Here is a 10,800-nt window from a genome sequence, read left to right as displayed (position 1 = left end):
CGTAGGTCTAAAGTGAACTACTCACAAGTCATTGGAGGGGCGATGATGATGATGAAGAAGCCCTCCAACTCCAAAGTCCCCTCCGGCAGGGCGCCGGGAAGGGTCTCCAGATGAGATCTCGCGTAAACTGAAGCTTGCGACGGCGGAAAAGTATTTTCGAGGCTCCCCTGATTTTTTTCTGAATTTTTGGGAATATATAGGCCAAGGATCTAGGTCAGGGGGCGGCCAGGGAGGCCACAAGCCCTGACCCCGCTGCCTCCCCCTGGTGGCGGAGTGGGAGCTTGTGGGCTCCCTGGAGCCCACCTGGCTTGGCCCAGAGGCCCCCTGATCTTCTTCCTTTCGGGAAAAAATCATTTCAGGGTTTTTATTCCATTTGGACTCCGTTCCAAAATCAGATCTGAAAAGATTCAAAAACACAGAAAAAACAAGAACTGGCAGTTGGCACTGAATTAATAAGTTAGTCCCAAAAAAGATATAAAGATACATAAAACATCCAATGATGACAAGATAAAAGCGTGAAACCATCAAAAATTATAGCTACGTTTGAGACATATCAGTGGTGCAGCACAGGAGCAGTAAGTATTTCCCTCAGCTTGAGAACCAAGGTATCAATCCAGTAGGAGAATCGCGCCAAGTCCAGAGTACCTGCGCAAACACAAAAGAGCTTGCACCCAACGCTATAAAGGGGTTGTCAATCCCTTCAAGATTGATTGCAAAGTGAGATCTGAAGGCGAAAAGTGCAACGAAGTAAGATTGTAAGGCTGAAAATATGGTGTGACGTAGAACCGGGGGCCATAGTGTTCACTTGACGCTTCTCTAAAAATAGCAAAGAATACGGTGGATGAACAAATTATTGTCGAGCAATTGATAGAACCGCGCAAAGTCATGACAATATCTAAGGCAATGATCATACATATAGGCATCACGTCCGAGACAAGTAGACCGATACTTTCTGCATCTACTACTATTACTCCACACATCGACCACTATCCATCATGCATCTAGTGTATTGAGTTCATGACGAACAAAGTAACGCCTTAAGAAAGATGACATGATGTAGAGGGATAAACTCAAACCAATGATGAAAACCCATTTTTTACCCTTGATGGCAACAACACGATGCGTGCCTTGCTACCCCTTCTGTCACTGGGTGAGGTCACCGCACGGTATGAACCCAAAACCAAGCACTTCTCCCATTGCAAGAATCATAGATCAAGTTGGCCAAACAAAACCCACAGCTCGAAGAGAATTACAAGGGTATGAAATCATGCATATAAGAGATCAGAATAAACTCAAATAAGATTCTTAGATAATCTGATCATAAATCCACAATTCATCGGATCTCGACAAACACACCGCAAAAGAAGATTACATCGGATAGATCTCCATGAAGATCATGGAGAACTTTGTATTGAAGATCCAAGAGAGAGAAGAAGCCATCTAGCTACTAGCTATGGACCCGAAGGTCTATGGTGAACTACTCACGCATCATCGGAGAGGTCATGGTGTTGATGAAGAAGTCATCCGTATCTGAATCCCCCCTATGGCAGGGCACCAGAATGTGCCCCAGATGGGATCTTGCGGAGACAGAAGCTTGCGGCAGCGGAAAAGTATTTTCATGGATCTCCTGGTCAGTTTTGGAATTTTTCTGAATTTATAGGCGGAAGAGGTAGGGCAGACGAGCCACAGGGGGCCCACAAGCCTGCTAGGCGCGTGCCCCTGGCTGCGCCTAGGGGGCTTGTGGGGTCCCCTGCTGGCCCCTGCCTTGGTTCTCAAGTCTGGTGCGTATCTTCTGTTCCGGAAAAAATCTTTTCGGAAGTTTTTTCCGTTTGGACACCGTTTAAAATACTCCTCTGAAAAGGGTCAAAAACACGAAAAAAACAGGAACTGGCACTTGGCACTGAGTTAATAAGTTAGTCCCAAGAAAGATATAAAAGGCATACAAAACATCCAAAGTTTGACAAGATAATAGCATGGAACCATAAAAAATTATAGATACGTTGGAGACGTATCAAGGAGGCAGCCTCAAACCCTCAAGGTTTGGCTGAAATTGGAGGTGGAGGAGTCCTACTCCAATCTTACTTGGAGTAGGATTCCACCTTCCCACTTGGAAACTCTTTCCACCTTGTGTTTTTTCCTTCTCAAACCTTGTGGGCCTTAGTGGGAACTTATTCAAGCCCACTAGGGGCTGGTTTATCTCTTCCCATAGCCCATGAGACCCATTGGGCCGTGCTACTTCTCAAACAACAGCGCCAAAATTTGACACGTTGACAGAGACTTGCTTGCGTTGGTTTTTCCCTTGAAGAGGAAAGGGTGATGCAGTGCTACGTCAACAAAAGTACTTCCCTGGCAATGGTGCCAGAGATCCTTCTGTCGTCTCTTGAGCTTGCGTTGGTTTTTTCCTTGAAGAGGAAAGGGTGATGCAGCACAGGAGCAGTAAGTATTTCCCTCAGTTTGAGAACCAAGGTATCAATCCAGTAGGAGAATCTCGTCAAGTCCGGAGTACCTGCACAAACACAAAAGAGCTTGCACCCAACGCTATAAAGGGGTTATCAATCCCTTCAAGATTGTTTGCAAAATGAGATCTGAAGGCGGAAAGTGCAACGAAGTAAAAAGTGTAAGGCTGAAAATATGGTGTGGAGTAGACCCGGGGGCCATAGTGTTCACCAGAGGCTTCTTTCAAAATAGCAAGTATTACGGTGGGTGAACAAATTACTGTCGAGCAATTGATAGAACCGCGCAAAGTCATGATGATATCTAAGGCAATGATCATACATATAGGCATCACGTCCGAGACAACTAGAGCGATACTTTCTGCATCTACTACTATTACTCCACACATCGACCGCTATCCAGCATGCATCTAGTGTATTGAGTTCATGACGAACAAAGTAACTGTAACGACTAAGATGCGGTCCTTTCCGATCTGGGGGTCGAGGCCCCCAAATAGGAAAGAAGCGCATCTATGTGTTTCGCAAGCAAGTAAACATAGCACATAATAATAATTACAGTCGACAATCTGGGATTCAACTGTCTTCTTATTAATAATACAGAGTACAACGCAGATACAAACAAGGTAGATCCGGTACGGACTACAAAACAAGGAAAATGCTATGCTACCTGCTGCAGGCCCACGATCACGACCACGGCTCAGTCCTCGGGATAGTTCACGTAAAGGCGATCTGTCTCCTCGTCGTACTGCCACGCCAGCTGGGTGCCCTCGGGATCGTCGGTCTCTGGGGTACCTGTACCTGCTGGAAGTTTCGGAGGAATCCGTGAGCCACGGGGACTCAGCAATCTAAGACCTTGGTGCCAGAACTAGTCATGTTATTGGGTAAGGAAGGGGTGAAGTGTTTCAGGCTGCTGCATCCTAAGATTGAATAAGTGGCTAGCTTACGCGAGAAGGAAGTGATAGTGGTCTACGCTAACGATCGAGAATGCTTGATCAGAAAGTGATCCTGAACACCTACCTACGGCATTCATAACCCCACCGTGTCCCCGGTCAAAGAGAGGTCTTCGAAGGGACAGTCACGGTTACGCACACAGTTGGCATTTTTATTAGTTTATGTTTAAGTTCTCTAATAGCGGATGTTAACAAAATATTCCAAGTTGCCACATAACCGCGGGCACGGCTTTCCGAAAGATTAAACCCTGCAGGGGTGCTCCAACTAGTCCATCACAAACGAACACAGGCCGCAAAGGCATCCTCTATCACGAATCTCGTGATCTCGTCGGATTCCTTAGAGGAAAACCTCGACTCTGGGGGGAACCAAAGCTTCACCGGGATTCCTATACGCAAGATATACCGCTAAGGCAAGACAAGACTAGCAGGACCTCCCGATGTGTCGACGACCCCGATAAGAGCCGCGTATCTCAGTCTCAGGACACGCCGGATGGAACTAGCTACAGGTGCCAAACCTCAAGTTTCCTTGTGGTGGCCCCGCAGGCAGACCAGTTTGGACCAACACTCATGAGGAGCACTGGCCCGGGTTGTTGATTAGAATCCTCGGGGTAGCTATTCCCTATGCAGTTTATTATTAAGTGATTAGCAAATTAACACCAATGTTGGGTCCTGCCGGACAAGCCTTAACACTACGCGATTTATCAAGGGGGTCCCCATAACAACCCCGAACGTGTTAGGAGCGATCATTATGGAATCAAACACTGGTAACCGGTAACTAAGGCGGCAATAACGGAACAAGACACCCGGCAAAAGGCTAGGCCTCCCGTCATTTACCAAGTGTATGGATACATTAATTAAATAACAGAAATTAATATAATGATATCAATCTCATGTCATCACATGAGTTTAAATCACCTGCAACTAACAACGCTAACATTAGTAGCTGAGCAAGCCTACCTAGCCATGCAAGTTTGCTAGGAAAGAGTAAGGTGTTTAGGCTCATGGCATATGAAGAGGCAATATATTTTCAGTGGTAGGCAGCGAGCAAAATGACGTGGAATCGAAACTAACATAACAAGTCTAGATATGGGATCAAGGTCATGTCATCTTGCGTGTGATATCCTCAGCTTGGAATGGTTCTGGATTGTCCTGCACGTACTCTCCTGACTCCACGTATTCGTTCTCCGCTCCCGGTGCTACCCAACACAATAATAACAGCCAATGAGCAGCAGCACCTCAAAATGCAACAATCACATGATGCATGAGATGAAAGTTGAGCATGCACTACTAATTCCATCGCTAGCACAAGCACAATAAACTACAACAAGTTCCTGGGCAGAACTTTGCACTAACTTATCTGGACATGCATAGGAATGATATGAACAGATGCATCTCGTAATAACGGTGCAAAACCATATAAAGAACTTTGCAAACGGAGCTACGGATCAACGGGAATCAACGAAAGACGATATAAAGCTCTACGTGAAAGATTCAACACCTCACACACACTTGGCACAAATATGGTGTTCCCAGGTTGCCAAGACATATATTAACCCAACATGAATGAAATGGAGCAAGGTAGAACACCACAACAACAATTAAGCACAAACTTTGAACAAAATGGCAAAACTACGCAATCTGCCAGTTTCTGCATCTTAGCTGTTTGTGAGCAACATGCAACATAGCTACAGGTCTTCAAATATGACAAATAGTATATGTGGATGTTGCCAACCAAGAACAATACAATCTCCAGCAAGAATCACAGCAAAAGTAATTAAACTCTAGAAGATACAAGGCCACAAACTTTCCCAAAACCACCAGTTCTCAGGGACTTAGTGAAAATTCCTGCACCTGAGTTTCTGTTTCTGTTCTGAAGCTTTTTTACAGCAATCAAAACACAAGATACTGGACTCCAAATGACTTGAAAATTGACAGGAAGCTTCACAATCATACCAGGTTCAACATACTAGCACTGAACTAAGTCCAGTTCTCAACAGAATGACCAGCACATCCTCATCTACAGGGGAAGAAAATGTTTCCAGCATTCCAGACTTAGTGAAATTTTCAGAGTTCAAAAATCTGGAATTTTCCAGCCACATGCCCACTTTGTCTAGGCATAGTTTGCACACACATGTCACCAAGAGGTGATTGACACCACTATGGTGTTGAGCACAAGCCCCTACTACTAACACACAAAATCCATGCCCTTGGGCTCCATCTATACCATGGAAACAAAGCCCAAACTTTCAACAAAGTGCAAATGCAATTCCACAAGTATGCTTCTAAGATGACAAATACATAGGTGAATCTTATGTGCACAATGACAAAGTGACATGGGGGTTTGAACCCCATGTTTGTGTCATGCACATCAACAACACCCACACCCAATCACAATATTACTAGTATCAAGCACATCACAATTGAACCCTAAGCTAACAAGAGAGTATGCACCCTCCACATATGGGCATGTGATGGTACACACTCTCACATGCATTACTAGGCTCACCCTAGTAATCATGTCATACTCAAGGAGCAACCCCCACAACATTCTACTCTAGCTTATCTAGTAAGCTCCACCTTCACATGCTATCATAGTTGGCCAACTAGAACATCACTTCACATCAAAACATGTGATGAGGGGGAGGCACCCACACCCCACTAAATCAATGCAACCAATTAAAACTACAAGATCACTTAGCCCACACCAAAGTTCACAAGTTGGGGCTATACAAGATTAGCTAGTGCAACTTATCACCTCAAAGCACCACACACACAATTGTCAAGGCATCTAGCATCATCCCCTTATCAAGGTTATCTCCACTTACAACCTCTATGCACAAATGCCTATATGCCAACACACCAACAACGTGGACTACAAGAACACATACCATTGCCCTACATACATGCTCTCTCTCACCCTCCATCAAACAACAGGGAAGAAAAGTTATATAAGAACATCTGCAACCCATTGATCTAGGCTTAGAGTAGAAAACAAAGGAAGGGAGGAACAAAACAAAAAAAACATCGGCAAGAAATAAAAGGAAAAAATATATGGGGTTTCTCTGGGAGTTGAACCCCAGATCCCCTGATACAACACCCCACAACACATCCACTGCGCTGCTACTACTGATGTTAACAGGAGAAGGGAAAATGGCAAGGTAAGCTACCTGCAGGAATAAATCAAAACAAAAGAACAAAAGGCGCCGAGGGGGGGGGGACTCGAACCCACGCTCTCCTACAGGCGCACCACGCTAGTTACCACTCGGCTATGACACGGCTACTGACAGAGAGGAGAGTCTCATACAGGAATAGTATCTGAAATCGCCCTCTGTCTGACTACTGGGAACGACAACGACAGAGACTGACGGGACATCCTCGCCGATGTTTCTACGCGGCGCTGCCGGCGATGAACTCATGCACACGGCGCTGAGAACCGACGAGGGGAAGAGCCCGCCCTGCTGGACACCCATCTACGCGGAGAGGGGCCCCTGCTACAAACACACCTGCACTCCAACTCGCCCAGCAAAAGCCACGCCGCGCAGCTGCTGCCGGGGTAGCCTACCGCGGCTCTCCCACAGCGAGGCCAGCCTAGCCCTGGCGTGGCTACCACGAGGGGAGGGAGCCCCTCTGCCCAGCGCACGCACGCACACACTCTGCACTGCAGAACAAGCCGCGCTACTGCATCCTCCTAAGCCGCTGCTAGAGAACAGAGAAGCATGCACCACGTCAGATCCGAGCCGATCCGCCGAGGAGGAAGGAAGGGGGAAGGCGCGGCCTCACCTTGGGGGAAGATGGGGCGCCGAACGGGGGGGAGGAGCGCCGGACCGGGGAAGAAGACGTCGAAGAAGCTCCTCCGACGTAGACCGAAGCAGGGAAGGAGTTCGCCCCGTTGACGAGGACGAGCTCGACGGGGAGGGTCGCTCCTCGGGGTCCTAACGCCGGGAATGGGACACGGGGAGCCGCCCCGAGCCCCCGGACATGGCGGCCGGTACCGGAGACGATGGAACGACGGGTTGACGGAGGAGGCGCTGCACTCTCTCTCTCTCTCTCTGTGTTACTTCTCAGAAGCTTACCAGGGAAGAACGAGGGAAGGGGGAAACTGGCGGCGCTGGGGGGACGGAGAGGGAACCCTAGGGCGGAGGAGGAGGCCCTGGGCTCCTTTTATCGTCTCGGGAGGCGAGCTCGAGCCGCTGGATTAAGGGGGAGGCGATCGGGAGGCGGAGCGTAGGTCGTACAAGAGTGACGTCGGGAGGAAGAAGAAAACGGCTCGCCAGCGGGCTCTGTCGCCAGGGGTGGAGACCTACTGGGCCAGCACGGGAGGAAGACTAATGGGCCAGGGAAAGAAATAATTACACAGGAGGTTTACCCAATTAGGTAAACAGAAAAACAAATGCACCTAGGGAAGAAAATATTACCCAAAATAACTACTGGGTTAAAAATTAAAAGGAAAATCCTGCTGGACATAAGGAATTATGGCCCAATAGGGAAAATAGGAAAGCAATATTTGGAGATGTTTGAAATAAATGCAAAACAGTAATTAGTTTACTGTTTTGAGTTTATTTGCACCTCTAAAAATCAAAGAACAAGCCAGAAAAATTGCACCTCCTCATAAACACATTTTTATCTAACCACCAAACATTCTAGAATCATTTTTGGGTAGAAGGAATTTTGACATGGGAAAAAATAGGAGGGAAATGGAGTTTAAATTGCAAGAGCTTCAAATGACTAGCACTCACTCCTACACTACACACACCATTATCACATGCATCACAAGATAGTGCAATACCACCACTTCTCCTAGTAAGAACAAATGCAACATGATCATGGCATGCAATCATAAGGTATGGCAAGGAATGATATGTTATGCATGCATGCAAGGGAAGTAAGTACTAAGGACCACACATGAAATCATGGCACAAAATGATATCATCACAATCTGTGACAAAGTGGCCCCACATGGAAGGTTACAAAAAGGGAAAGTCCTACACTTGGGGCATTACAGTAACGCCTTAAGCAAGATGACATGATGTAGAGGGATAATCTCAAACCAATGATGAAAACCCCATCTTTTTACCCTTGATGGCAACAACACGATGTGTGCCTCGCTACCCCTTCTGTCACTGGGTGAGGTCACCGCATGGTATGAACCCAAAACCAAGCACTTTTCCCATTGCAAGAATCATAGATCTAGTTGGCCAAACAAAACCCACAACTCGAAGAGAATTACAAGGATATGAAATCATGCATAAGAGAGATCAGAAGAAACTCAAATAAGATTCATAGATAATCTGATCATAAATCCACAATTCATCGGATCTAAACAAACACACCGCAAAAGAAGATTACATCGGATAGATCTCCATGAAGATCATGGAGAACTTTGTATTGAAGATCCAAGAGAGAGAAGAAGCCATCTAGCTACTAGCTATGGACCCGTATGTCTATGGTGAACTACTCACGCATCATCGGAGAGGTCATGGTGTTGATGAAGAAGCCCTCCGTATCCGAATCCCCCTCCGGCAGGGCAACAAAACGTGCCCCAGATGGGATCTTGCGGAGACAGAAGCTTGCGGCGGCGGAAAAGTACTTCTGATGATCTCCTGATTTTTTATGGAATTTTAGGGAATATATAGGCGCAAAACCTAGGGCAAAGGAGCCTCAGGGAGCCCACAAACCAAGGGGCGCGGGCCCCCCCTAGCCGCACCATGAGGGCTTGTGGGGTCCCTGGTGGGCCACTGCCCTGATTCTCCGGCTTTCCGATCTTTTTCTGTTCCGGAAAAAATCTTTTTGGCAGTTTCATTCCGTTTGGACTCCGTTCAAAATCCTCCTCTGAAAGGGATCAAAAACATGGAAAAAACAGGAACTGGCACTTGGCACTGAGTTGATAAGTTAGTCCCAAAAAATATATAAAAGGCATACAAAACATCCAAAGTTTGACAAGATAATAGCATGGAACCATAAAAAATTATAGATACGTTGGAGACGTATCAAGCATCCCCGAGCTTAACTCCTGCTCGTCCTCGAGTAGGGAAGTGATAAAGAATGAACTTTTGATGTGGAATGCTACCTAGCATAAGTGTCCTTTGCAACTTCTTTCACGTGACATGAATGTTCAGATCCGTAAGATTCAAAACAATAGTTTGCTATTGACATGAAAACAATAATACTACAAGCAAACTAGCAAGGTAATCATGAACTTACAAAATAACAAGGCCAAGGAAAGTTATCCCTACAAAATCATATAGTCTGGCTATGCTCCATCATCCTCACACAACTAATGTAAATCTTGCACAACCCCGGTATTGGCCAAGTAATTGTTTTCGCACTCTTACTTTCTCAAACTTTTTATAACTATCACGCAATACATGAGCGTGAGCCATGGATATAGCACTATAGGTGGAATAGAGTGTGGTGGTGGTTGTGAGACAAAAAGGAGGAGATGGTCACGTTGACTCGGCATATCAAAACGCTATGGAGATGCCCATTAATAGATATCAATGTGAATGAGTAGGTATTGCCATACAAGGGATGCACTAGAGGTATAAGTATGTGAAATCTCAAAAGTAGAACTAGTGGGTGTGCATCCAACTTGCTTGCTCACGAAGACCTAGGGCAATTTTGAGGAAGCCCATCATTGGAATATACAAGCCAAGTTATATAATGAAGATTCCCACTAGCATATGGTAGTGACAAAGCAAGAAGCTCTCAATCATGAAGAACTTGGTGCTATTATGAAGCACAAGTGTGGAAAAAGATAGTAGCATTGTCCCTTCTCTCTTTTTCTCTCTTCTTTTTTTTATTTGGGCTCTTAGGCCTCTCTTTTTTTCTTTTCTCTTTTCTCCTCTTTTTTTATTTTTGGGCTCTTTGGCCTCTTTTTTTATTCCTCACATGGGACAATGATCTAATAATGATAATCATCACACTTTTATTTACTCACAACTCAAGGCTTAGAAATGACTATATAGGAAATGCCTCCGGCAGTGTAGCGGGATGTGCAACGATCTAGCTTGGCGTATGACGTTAAAACATCTCGCTAGCTATCTTACGATCATGCAATGGCAATATGAGAGTGACGGCACAAGTCATGAGACAGAACGATGGGAGTTGCATGGCAATATATCTCGGAATGGCTATGAAAATGCCATAGTAGGTAGGTATGGTGGCTGTTTTGAGGAAGGCATATGGTGGGTTTGTGTACCGGCGAAATTTGCGCGGCACTAGAGAGGCTAGCAATGGTGGAAGGTGAAAGTGCATCTATACCATGGACTCACATTAGTCATGAAGAACTCACATACTTGTTGTGAAAGGTTTTATTAGTAACCGAAAGAAAGTGCTAAACGCATACTCCTAGGGAAAGGGTTGGTAGGTGTTTAACCATCGCGCGATCCCGACCTCAG

The sequence above is a fragment of the Hordeum vulgare genome, chromosome 5H (assembly GCF_904849725.1).
Source record: "Hordeum vulgare subsp. vulgare chromosome 5H, MorexV3_pseudomolecules_assembly, whole genome shotgun sequence".
Classification (NCBI taxonomy): Eukaryota; Viridiplantae; Streptophyta; class Magnoliopsida; order Poales; family Poaceae; genus Hordeum; species Hordeum vulgare.
This window is presented reverse-complemented; position numbering follows the sequence as displayed.